Here is a 13,403-nt window from a genome sequence, read left to right on the forward strand (position 1 = left end):
GAAAAAGATCTGTGGCCATACAAAATGGAAGAAGCTCTAGTAGCAGAAAGCAATGACTGTTGAGATGGTCCGAGTAGGGGAATAATGATGAACAAGTTCAGATAAATAAGCAGGAGATTGACATGTTTGAGCCTTGAAAGTTAACAGAAGAATTTGATTGTTTTAATCCTGTAGAAATGTAGATTAGCGAAACTAGTCTGTGAAAATTACATTCCAAAATGTGGTAGCGTTATTGAGATATCGCTCCAAATCTGGAGCGTTTATGCCCACTATTTATTTCTTATATATACAATCCTTTCCTGTAATTGGCGGCTCATCCACTGTTGGTTTGGTCAATAAATAAATAAATTTGGCCGAAGTAAAGTGCAATCCGTATCCGTAATTTTGTCTTATAATAAACCAATAAGAAGAAGACAAATCCTAAATAAAAATATTGACAACGCACACATGTGTGGAATCATTCGTGCGGAACGGTTGCGCCGTAGTGATGTAATTTGCTTAATTTTCTCTATTCCAATTGAATCTATACAGTTGCCCCCTTAATTCAATTTCCCTGTATTAGCCCACACGTACCCAGACGACTTCATTTCATGAAAAGTAGATTTGCATTTTACCCATTGAATGTTTGTAGTGGTATTGCTGTGGAAGGTTCGAGAGGGGCCACCCCCCTTCCCCTTCCCCTCCCCTCCCCTCCCCTCCCCTCCCCTCCCCTCCCCTCCCCTCCCCTCCCCTCCCCCTCCCCTCACCCTCCCCCTATTACATAGATATGCATAATATGTGGGGCGGTGGGGAAAAGAAAAATATCTTTTCACAATTTGAGTCAATGAGCCATAAAAACACTGGAGAACAACAGGTGTCGCCCAACCATGACTAATTGGCCACGCTACCATTCCACGTCTAGACAAAGCTTGATTCATCCCGTAATTATCTCGTGGCGTCTTGCGGATCCACTCCGCTGTTTCATTTGTTTAGAATCATCAGCGCTATTCATGTTTTTCAATTGGTATAGTGTTCACTGAGAATGCGGTGATTAACGGACTTGTGACGAACTTGTGACGTGTGACCTCTTTTTGTTTCGCTTTTAGCTGGTCCTAATTTTAATGGATTGCATCAGGGATAGAAAATATTAATTTGGGTTTTACGCTGATGTGTTTTAGCACTGTATACTCAGTACTTTTCTGAGCTTTGTGAGAAAAAAAATCTCGAGCGTATTTACTCGGCTGGGATTCAAACCCACGACCTTTGCAATTCTAGAGCCGTGTCATACCAACTAGACCACCGAGATTGCCCGATAGCTAGAGCCAGTTCAAATCCCATATTTTAGCGGCAGGTACCACAATGACTTAATAGATGAAAAACTGAATTGGAGATAAAGATTTATTAATTTTGTCACTATTTCTTGGACATTATCTGTAGTTAGCTCATTACATGTACGTATATTTTGCATTCTCTCCTGTACGGTTTAGTTTTGTTTTGTTGTCTTTGCCTATTGTTTTTTTTGTATTGTCTAAGGCTGTTTCTCACAAGCGTTGGCTTATTTGAACAGCATCCTTCCTCACTTCTTCTTATATTGTTATGGGTTTTTTTCAGTACCATTGTCATTGGTCATGTTAACTCTTTGCTTGTAATGTTCTACTTAAAATGTTGTCCTAAGGATTCTGTCTTTTCTGATCGTGAATACAGAAATAAATGTTTCATTGAATTGAATTAAATTGACATCAGATGTTCAAACTAAAGAGTTGAATCCAACACTTGCATGAGTTCGGTGAGTGACAACACTTTGAAAGTGTTGAATCCAGCCTTTTATATGTTAAATCCAGCATTTTAAAGTATGCCAGTTTAACATTTAAAAAGCTGATCCAACAATTCAAAGGAATTGTTTTTAGAAATGCTGAAATAACAATGTTTAAATTGTTGAGTTAACCCTTTTTTCGTTGGATAACTAAATTTAGAATGCTAGATTTAACAAACAAAACGCTGGATTCAACACTTTCAAAGTGTAGTCACTCACCGAACTCATGCAAGTGTTGGATTCAACTCTTTAGTTTTTAGAGTGCATAAAAGAGCCGTATGAGTCTGGACTTTCAGACAGCATGATTTGTTCACAGCCCAAAGGATGAACACAAAATTACACAGTTTGGGTTTGAACAAAGACAAATTTGACTGGGGTGGGACTCGAACCAACGGCTTCCAGATTAGTGTACCTGCACTCTATCAACTGAGCTATCCAGCCGGTACATATAGGGGTGTCAGAACATAGGGGCTCGGAACATAGGAGTGTAACTCAGGGTCAAAACATTACGCCTGTAGGGGCCTACAGCCTTTTGCAATTATACATGTTTGAGCACGGTCACACAGGCCCCGATAACGAGAACGAAAAAAAATGCACGCCTTTGATTGGTTGAATTACTCCACGCAAAATGTGCCCACGTTCTCATTATTTGGGCCTGTGTGACCGTGCCTTTATTTATGGAGCGATAAGGTACCAGCACAGTTCGTTTTGGTTGGTAAACTGTATGCAAATGTGACTTAAGCATGTAACAATAAATCTGGAGTATTTGTGTACCATCATATTTGATTTCATGGTTATACTAAAAATAACATCTGAGTACTAAAAGGGTACTGTCGGCGCCTGTGCATTAAAAGTAAAATGTGAAAATTCAAACCAACATCAGATTTACACTGGACTGCAGTAGACCCAAGGCCGTTAGTGTGGGGCTAGCTGTTAGACGACCAGAAAAGTTCTGCGGTCTTGTGTTTTTCAAATTAATAATACTTTAAAGTTAGTTTTGATTTAAATTGATAAATCTTTTAGTTCTGTTGAGTGTTGAAGCATTACCCATCAGACAATGAGATCAATATTCTTTTAGTGCTTGTTGCAGTAACAAACAGCGATTGCCTTGGTGCCCCTGGTCATTGCCCTGGTGCCCTTAAAATTAAATCAATATTCTCTTAGTGCTTGTTGCAATAATAAACAGCGATTGCCTCCATGCCCCCTGGTCATTGCCCTGGTGCCCTTAAAATGAGATCAATCTTCTCTTAGTGCTTGTTGCAATAATAAACAGCGATTGCCTCCATGCCCCCTGGTCATTGCCCTGGTGCCCTTAAAATGAGATCAATCTCCTCCTAGTGCTTGTTGCAATAACAAACAGCGATTGCCTTGGTGCCCCTGGTCATTGCCCTGGTGCCCTAAAATGAGATCAATATTCTCTTAGTGCTTGTTGCAATAATAAACAGCGATTGCCTTGATGCCCCTGGTCATTGCCCTGGTGCCCTTAAAATTAAATCAATATTCTCTTAGTGCTTGTTGCAATAATAAACAGCGATTGCCTCCATGCCCCTGGTCATTGTCGCTGGTGCCCTTAAAATGAGATCAATTTTCTCTCAGTGCTTGTTGCAATAATAAACAGCGATTGCCTTGGTGCCCCCTGGTCATTGCCCTAGTGCCCTTAAAATGACATCAATATTCTCTTAGTGCTTGTTGCACTAACAAACAGCGATTGCCTCCATTGCCTTGGTGCCCTTAAAATGCTACAGTAGAAATTTACAATTTCTTCATAGGGTGCCCTTTACCAAGGAGAACATGCCTTGGTGCCCTTGCTATTTTAAAAACAAGCCTTGAAAATCTTGCTTGATTTCGAGACCTCAAATTCTGAGGTATCGAAATCAAAATCACAGAAAATTACATCTTTCGTGAAAACTACGTCACCTCAGAGGGAGCCGTGTCTCACAATGTTTTATACTATCAACAGCTCCCCATATTTACCAAATAAGGTTTTATGCTAATAATTATCATGAGAAATTACCAATAGTTTTCTCTGCCTTTAACAAGTCATGAATATGCATCGAGACATGATATTCCTTCACAGAAGAAACAGTCAGACTGCTGCTGGTTGGTGTGTATTTTTAACACGGTGCTATTCTTTGATGTACTTGATAGGAAGTTGAATGATCAGTATGCAGTGCAGCCCACCTGCAACGGTAGAGTGTGCTGAGTGATGTGCTTTATCCCCTCAGTTCAACAACCGATGCTGACGACGTTTTATACTTTTCCCCTCCCAAGACGGTGGACATTTGAAGAAGAATACATCAAGGTGAGAGATTCTTGTTATTAATAGATGACTGCAGAATTTTTGTTTGCAGTTGTAAACTTAAAGGTAGATTTTTCGGGTGTTCGGGAGACTTCTCAGTTCTGAAAAGAACTGTCCTGCTTATTAACTATGTACCTGGGTGGATGGTATACCAATAGGCTGAGACTACTACTTTAGCTTATAGGATCGTAATTAATTGTTCTACTGCGGAGTCGGTTCTCAACGTTTCCACTAGCTTGCTCTAGTCATCGTCAGGAGACTGTAATACCCTCCCTTTTAAAACTCACATGGTTGTATCTTTTTTTCTTATTTGTTGTTGTGGGTACCTCAAGTGTGATGATATATTCTTAGATCAAGTGAAGGGCGCTCTGAGTTGGTTATAGTCATTTGTAAGATTTAAAAGCAACGTGGAGAATAACTAGCGAGTCAGTCTTTTTTGTAACACCTTTGATGAGAGGCGACTCTGACAAATGACGATTATTTGCAGGAGTTGCTTTTTCTTCTCTTCGCTTCGTGTGTCTATAAAACTTGATTCTCCTTGGATTGCTTTGTTGGGAAGGTACACGTTTGGTAATTACTCAAAACAATTATTAACTTAAAAACTGACTTGGTAATGAGCATTGGAGAGCTGTTGATAGTATAAAACATTGTGGGAAACGACTCCCTCTGCAGTAATGTAGTTTTTGAGAAGGAGGTAATTTCTCACTAAAATAATAAAAGACTTTTAGCTAGAAGTCTTTTATTCTTATCTGAAAGCACACAAATTCCTCACTTTCTGAACCGATCAAAATTCGAAAGTTCACAGATTTACAAATAACTTACAGGGTTTACAGAAGGTAATGGTGAAAGACTTCCCTTGAAATATTATTCCATGAAATGCTTTTACTTTTTGAGAAAACATTAGAACAATGATCACTTCTCGATATCAAGAATAACGCATTTATTTTAAACACATGTCATGACACGGCGAAACAAGCGGAAACAAGGGTGGGTTTTCCTGTAGCTTTCTCCCGACTCAGATGACCAATTGAGCCTAAATTTTCACAGGTTTGTTATTTTATATATAAGTTGTGATACACAATGTGACGGCCTTTGGACAATACTGCATTTACCGATGTTGTGCGATTGCTTTAAAGGCTCTGTATACGTTTGGTAATGATTCTGAAATTATAAGAGATGTTAAATTTGCATCGGGGATAAAGAATGTTAATTTTGGTTGTTTACCCATACACTGATGTGTGTTAGAACTGTCTACGCAGTACTTTCCCGAGTCCTGTGAAAAAATATCACAGGCATGTTGCTCAGGTGGGATTGGAACCCACGACCCTTGCAATTCTAGAGCAGTGTCTTACCAACTACATGTAGATTACAGAGGTTGCCAAACAAAGAATGAAATGTCAAATGTATAAGCACACAGGCAACAAATTTGTGACAGAAATTTTTTTAAAAAGAACACAAATTTTGTTTGATGAGATTAAAATAAAAATCAACCATCGCTCATGAACCTAAATGGCTCAATGGTAGAATGACTAAGTGTAAAATATCAAAATAAAAATAAAGAATGAAACAGATTGAGAACATATTTTTTGAAATTTCACATAACAATTGTGTAACCTTGTCTTGTCTTTTCTTTACTGCACAAACCGCCGCCACTGAGCTTTAAATTTGCAGACCCTCATGCATGCGAGCACCTACTTAAAACGTTTTTTTTTTTCTCTCAAGGATTGACTTATAAAGGGAACTTACATTGTCTACCCTAGACTGAAATAATCTTCCATTCTATCCTAAACTCCAGCCGCCCCCTCCCCACCCCTGATATTATAAGACTGGCCTATTTCTATAGGACTAGATCAGCAAGGTCATTATAGACATGTAGGTCAACCTTTATCTGTTGCCAAACAATGGGGCCAATTATTTATTATTATTTGCAACAGTATATAGTTGTCAGACAAGCCCCACGCTTGACAATAACTCTGGAACTACAGGCATCTAGCGAGAGAAGCAATTTGTACCTAAATCTTTCTTGGATATTCCTGCATCTGATATTCATGGTAACTTTGTGCCGTTATCATACCGGACACGAACAGCAATTGGGGACGCTCCGAACTCTCCTCAAAAGCATCTCCAATGGGATTTGTGTGCACAGGGCTGTCAAAGAGACAAACACAAAAGGATGGTCAAATCGCCCTCAAAAATAATGTTGGAATTGAACAAGTTCGGTACCATTGGAAAGCAAACACTGTGCTTAATTTGTTTTGGTGAACATTTTGTGGGCTAATTTTCATTAAATTTACACAGTTTAAAGATAAAGATGGTAGAAGGCTTCCCTTCAAATATTACTTGCTGAGGTACTGTAGTTTATGAGAAATGAGGAAATTTTGCAACAGTTTTGTTTGTCTCCTTTAGTTTAGCATGATGTATTTTACCTAAAAATATTGTTCTGTGATTTTCACCTTTTTTCCTAAAAAACTTGATGACTAATGAAGCTGAAACTTGTACAGGTAAACTACATCTTCACTCATAGGGAGCGGGGATTCCATTTCATGGCCAAAAACCCTTAAAACCTTTAAACACCAATTCAAAATCCCTCCGTGCTATACGATAGTCAGATAGTGGAGAGGTCATTATGACTACATGTATATTGGTTAACCCATTTCAGTTGGGTACCCACTCATAATAGCAAACTACCAATCAATTCATTCGCAATCAGCGTAAAAAATTGCAATAGGAGTTTGATTGTCATTCCAGTCATTGTTTATCATTTTTTTCTTTAAGTGTGTTTTGAAACGGAAACTGTGCCATTTGTTTGTTTTAAAGTAGTAATTTATTCCTATCTTCTACACTTCAATAAACACAAACATCCTGCGAGAGTTTGTCAAATTCACAGCATTCAAGTGTTTTGATGGAAACAATTGAACGATTGTTAATGAGTTTCTGTCTGAGTTCATACCAGGCTTATTTTGATTGCGGCAATCAATATTAAACAATAAGATGTTTCTAGAAATACAGTAAAGTTGCCGACCATCTCTTGTGGGAGTGTTGGCTCAGAAAAGAGCAAGTGTGGAGTATTCAAGTGCTAGTTAAAGGTACCCGACGGTACTAAAAACAATTATGAGCATATAAATTTACTTGGTAACATGAAATAGATAGTAAAAACATTGTGAAAAGCGGCTCCCTCTTAAGTAACGTAATAATTGTGAAAAAGGGTAATTTCTCACTCAAATATTAATGGGCCTGAAGCCCTTTTAGGCATCTGAAAGCACACCAATTATTGTGTGACAGGGGTGTTTTTTCTTTCATTGCTCTCTTGCAACTTGACCAATTGAATCAACATTTTCACAGGTTTGTTATTTCATGCATATGTTGGGCTACACCAAGTGAGAATACTGGTCTTTGACAATTAACCAAATGTGTCCAGTGCCCTTTAAGGGTCTATGTACTTTTTGTAGGACAAAAAACACAATGTCAACAGATTTACACTAAACTTACACAGTTTGAAGATAATGATAGTAGAAAGCTTCCCTGAAAATATTACTTGCTGAGGTGCGGTAGTTTTTGAGAAAAAGAGTAAAACAATGTCATGAAAATAATGTTCGTCTCAGTGATCATGAGACAAAAATTATTTCAGCATGTAAAATCATATTTTCATGACATTGTTTTACTCATTTCTCAAAATTTACAGCACCTCAGCAACTAATATTTTAAGGTCTGCTTTCTACTGTCATTATCTTCAAACGGTGTAAGTTTAATGTAAATCTGTGGACATTCTGTTTTGTGTTACAAAAAGAAAAAGTACCCCAATCCTTTAAAGCAAAAAAAAATATCCCTCAGGAGGATTAGCACCAGCAGTATGACCTTAAAAAATCAGGTCTCGTGGAAATCAAAATGTCCTTCCGAGATGTGGCGTGTGTCTGTCTGAGGAGAACATTAAAAGCATGACCTACTTCCATTGTTCTGAGACAACAATAAGCCCATGTTCTCTTGCGGTATATGAATGGCACGCATCATGCAGGTAAAAGTTGCGTGCGTCGTCGTCGTCGCTGATGCCAGCCAGCTTGACATTTTTATTTGAAAGGAAGACGACTTGCAGACAATTATTAAAAGGCACTGGACACCTTTGGTAATTGTGGAAGACCATTATTCTCACCTGGTGTAACCCAATATAGGTTTAAAATAACAAATCTGTGAACATTTGTCCTCGAAGGTGCGAGAAAATAATGAAAGGAAAAACAGCCTTGTTGCACAAATATGTGTGCTTTCAGATGTATAATAAAAGGTTTCAGGCTACTTACTTCAGAGGGAGCCGTTTATCACAATGTTTGTATACTATCAACAGCTCTCCATTGCTCGTTACAAAGTCAGTTTTAAAGGCACTGGACACTTTAAGTAATTATTTAAAATAATTGTTAGCATAAAAACGTAGGCCTACATAGTAATGAGCAATGATAGTATAAAACCCTGTGAGAAACGTCTCCCTCTGAAGTAACTTAGTTTTTGAGAAAGAGGTAATTTCTCACTAAAATATTAAAAGACTTCTAGCTAGAAGTTTTTTATTGAGCATCTGAAAGCAGACAAAGTAATGCATCAAGGATTTTTTCTTCTTTCAGTAATCTTTTGCAAATTCGATGACCAAATTGAGTCAAAATTTTCTCAGCTTTGTTATTCTATGATTTAGACATTTATTTCAATATTGGCAATAACAAACCAAAAGCATCAAATGCAATTCAAGCATTATACAGTCTACATAATTTAAACATAATTATAACATGGCTAAAGATACTCCGTTTAGTTATTACCAACATGCAGGGAAACTTTGAAGCATAGTGCTTTTTAAAAATTTACCCTGGGACAGACAAGACTAGGACTAGACAGACAGACGGATGAGACCAGCCAGATAATTAGGTTCATTGTTTTGCATACATGTATGTTGAGATACACCAAGTGAGAATACTGGTCTTTGGCAATTACCAGTGCATTTACAGGAAGATGACCTGGACCCAATTTCATAGAGCTGCTTAGCACAAAAATTTGCTTAGCATGGGAAATTGGATGATTTTCAGGATAAGCAAACAGCAGCTGAATACCAGTGACAAGCAATATAAAACAAATGGAAATTTGGTTGGTAATTGTGTTTTAATCAAGGAAGAAATTTCATGCTAAGCAAATTTCTACGTGCTTAGCAGCTCTATGAAATTGGGCCCTGCAGACAACTAGAGCCGAAAACATTCTGGATTCCTCTGTGTCTGCTTTAGAGTGAATGGGGTAGATCTGACGGTCTATTCCAATTATACGTCGGAACGAGATCCGCTTCATTCTCACGGCTCCCAATATTTGCGTTTGTACCTTTGGGAAATACCAAAGCATTCTCCTCGTTCTACTTGATGGATGGTGATTGGCCGTTTAAATGAAATGGAAACAGTAGCTCAAGGGTTTCATGTTTGTCATTTATTTTTTTTAATTTTTTTTTTTTCTTCTTCTTCTTCTTCTTGGAATGGTTGTTCTGTTTTAATTTAGTAGATGCGAGATTGATTTTATACTATTTATTTGTTGGTGGGGCGTTTGATGGATGGCTACAATTAACGTAAGTGAGTAGCACTCATCATTTCGGAACTTGATGTGGTACCGAGAAGCCTGAGTAATAACGCCCGGTGAATTGAATCGGTCGATCATCTTTGTGTTTTATTAAAGGTAGTATATCACGGTAGAGCTGAGAAAATTAATCAAATCCTGTGTTCATGTTTTGTGTGATAAACCATACATTAAAGGCAGTGGACACTTTTGGTAATTACTAAAAATAATTGTTATCATAAAACCTTACCTGGTAACAAGTAATAGGGAGCTGTTGATAGTATAAAACATTGTGAGAAACGGCTCCCTCTGAAGTAACGTAGTTTTCGAGAAAGAAGTAATTTTCCATGAATTTGATTGTGGGACCTCAGATTTAGAATTTGAGGTCTCGAAATCAAGCATCTGAAAGCACACAATTTGGTGTGACAAGGGTGTTTTTTCTTTCATTATTATCTTGCAACTTCGACAACCGATTGAGCTAAAATTTTCACAGGTTTGTTATTTTATGCAGATGTTGAGATACACCAAAGTGAGAAGACTGGTACGAGACTCGAGTCATACCTTTTTTCATCTTAAGGAACCTGTTCAATTTTATCCATTGTTTCCTCTTTGGAACAGATTTGAGGGTAATGTGGAAAATATATTTTGTTTACTTTACTTTTTCAGATCTACATTTGCGTGGTAAACTTTCAGAAAACTTTTTTGTAGGCAATAAAGCTAGGAGTACAACAATTTGTGATCATACTTTAGTCTAACTTGTATCCTTTTGCGCGAAATGGTAATTTAAAACTGCATCACTTGTAATTCGTTTTTAACAAAAAAGAAATGATATGTTGGCTGATTTCAAACGGGAGTAACTTAGCAACGTGATACACCCCAAAGCTAAGACTTATACCAAATTACTGCTGCTTGTGTGTTCTTTCCAGCCATGCATATAACTCAATTCTTTAAATTGTCAACATCTGACTCATTTTCACAGAGCGGGTAACAAATGCTTGTATTATTTTTTAACTTAGTCCATTACAACCCTTTCAAAAAGATGAGCAAATCACTTCAGGTACAAAAGCACAGTCTGTTACAACCTTTTCAAATATATGAATATTTTACTAAAAATCAGGAGTACAATACTCGTTGTGATTCGGACTTTGTAAAACCATGATTATTCAGTTCCACTGTGTTAATACTTTAAGAGTTTTATAATGAAATGGACTGAGCATTTGGACAGGAACTTTGTCAGACACAGGATAAATTTTTACAGTTGTATCATAGCGATCATTTTGTTTAGGTAATTTTAAACTACCTACACTTGTAGGTTTTTTAAAAGTAAATGTACTTGTAGGGCAGCTTTTACATTTAATGGGGTTCGGCGCCCTTGTTAAAATCCCTGAATATTCAGTCCGACGATGTCAAGACTGTAGAATCTTATAATGAAATGGACTGAGAACTTATCTTGGAGGCACTTTCTTGAGGGCTAGACCCGATGGTTGTCATACAATACTCATTCGGACTTTGTAAATCCCTGAATATTCAGTCCCACTCTGTCAAGACTGTAGAGTTTTATAAGAAAATGAACCGAGGACTTTACTTGGAGGCAAGTATCTTGAGGGCTAGACCCCGATGGTTTTCAGACAATACTTGTTGTGATTCAGACTTTCTAGAACCCTGAATATTCAGACGTACTGTTTTAAAACTGTAGAATCTTATAATGAAATGGATTGAGGAGCGAGGGCTTTTTCTTGGAGGCAGGTATCTTGAGGGCTAGACCCCGATGGTTTTCAGACAATACTTGTTGTGATTCAGACTTCTTAGAACCCTGAATATTCAGACGTACTGTTTTAAAACTGTAGAATCTTATAATGAAATGGACTGAGGACCGAGAGCTTTTTCTTGGAGGCAGGTATCTTGAGGGCTAGACCCCAAAGGTTGTCGTACAATACTCATTGCCATTCGGACTTTGTAAATCCCTGAATATTCAGTCCCACTCTGTCAAGACTGTAGAGTTTCATAATGAAACGGACCGAGGTCTTTTCTTGGAGGCAGGTATCTTGAGGGTTAGACCCAGATGGTTGTCCAAACACTACATTGCTCCTGTACTCACAACCAAGGAGGTTAGGTTACTAGTTTGCATCGATTGATCTCGCTCAAGAGCATATCCTGACATAACACTGCTCGTATGTCAAGGGGGTTAATCCTCGCTGGGGGGAGGGGGAGGGGGGTTGGAAGGGAACACTCCAACCTACCCCAAGACGGTTCGGCAACTTCTGGTGATCCGAGACACACAAACAAGGAAGTGTTTTGAGTTGAGGGTCATTGGTTAGGGTCTATGGGCATGCAACACCGAGAGAAAAATGTGGTTCGGGGGGGGGGGGGGGGGGGAGGGGAGGCAGGGAACGCTCCAATTCCCACCAACAAGACGGTTCGGCAACTTCTGGTGATCCGAGACACACAAACTAGGAAGTGTTTTGAGTTGAGGGTCATTTGTTAGGGTCTATGGGCATGCAACATCGAGAGAAAAATGTGGTTCGGGAGGGGGGGGGGAGGGAACACTCCAATTCCCACCTCCAAGATGGTTTGGCAACTTCTGGTGATCCGAGACACACAAACTAGGAAGTGTTTTGAGTTGAGGGTCATTGGTTATGGTGGGTCTATGGGCATGCAACATCGAGAGAGGTGTGGTTCGGAGGGGGGGGGGGGAGGGAACACTCCAATTCCCACCCACAAGACGGTTTCGGCAACTTCTGGTGATCCGAGACACACAAACTAGGAAGTGTTTTGAGTTGAGGGTCATTGGTTAGGGTCTATGTGCATGCAACATCGATAGAAAGGTGTGGTTCATTGGGAAAACCTGAGGGAGTATAGACGATGTGACCTATGTTTACATTCAAACCGCCCTCTGTTGACAAAACACTATATACGTCATGTTTCGCCGGGCACTGAGTTGCGTAGTCATAGTAAGATTGCGTACATTTTCTAGCTGGCTGCCAAAACACAAAGGTTTTGCCCGGCGGTATGCGTGCGAATCATGTTATGGTTTTCGTGTGACGTCAGAGGTCACATCGTCTATACCGCTGTGCTTCGTAGCTCAGTTGGTAAAGCAGCTGCCCGGAGTGTCAAGAGTCTTGGGTTCAAATCCCAGTGAGGACCATTGGATTTTTCTCTCATCCCATATTTGGTTATGTACCTCTCTCATCCCCTGTTTGGTTATGTACCTCTCTCATCCCATGTTTGGTTATGTACCTTGTATGTACTTTGTAAACTCTGTTGAGTGCACCATACTACATTTGTAAACAGGGTGAAAATCCTGCACCGAGTCTCCTGGATAATTTGTATGCCCATTGATAGTTTGTAATTTTAGAGATAATTTCATTTTCTCACTCAAACATTGACAAGAGTTCAGGCCTGGAGCCTTTTATTAGGCATCTGAAAGCACACAAATTTATGCAACAAGGGTGTTGGAAGTGTCGTGGCCGAGCAGTTAAGAGCACCGAATTCAAACTCTGGTGTTTCTGATCAGCAGAGTGTGGGTTCAAATCCCCAGCCGTGACACTGTGTCCTTGAGCAAGACACTTTACCATTGCTTCGTCCTTCGGATGGGACGTAAAGCTGTTGGTCCCATGTGTTGTGTAATGCATGTAAAAGAATCCAGTGCACTTATCGAAAAGAGAAGGGGTTCGCCCCGGTGTTCCTGGCTGTGGCTGCTTCATGCGCCGTAGCACCTTGTAAACCCTTACAAGTGCTACATAA

The 13,403-nt window shown here is 39.1% G+C and overlaps 1 protein-coding gene across 2 annotated transcripts in view; it reads left to right on the forward strand.

The window, feature by feature from the left end:
* The window catches only part of LOC139950226 (uncharacterized), a 141,291-nt gene that overhangs the window by 43,979 nt on the left and 83,909 nt on the right, over positions 1–13,403 (forward strand). For both annotated transcript variants that reach the window (XM_071948842.1, XM_071948843.1), the window contains exon 3: positions 3,941–4,094. The gene's annotated coding sequence lies outside the window, so the exon portion shown is untranslated. The remainder of the gene's footprint in view (positions 1–3,940; positions 4,095–13,403) is intronic.

This window comes from Asterias amurensis, chromosome 18 (genome assembly GCF_032118995.1).
Source record: "Asterias amurensis chromosome 18, ASM3211899v1".
Classification (NCBI taxonomy): domain Eukaryota; kingdom Metazoa; phylum Echinodermata; class Asteroidea; order Forcipulatida; family Asteriidae; genus Asterias; species Asterias amurensis.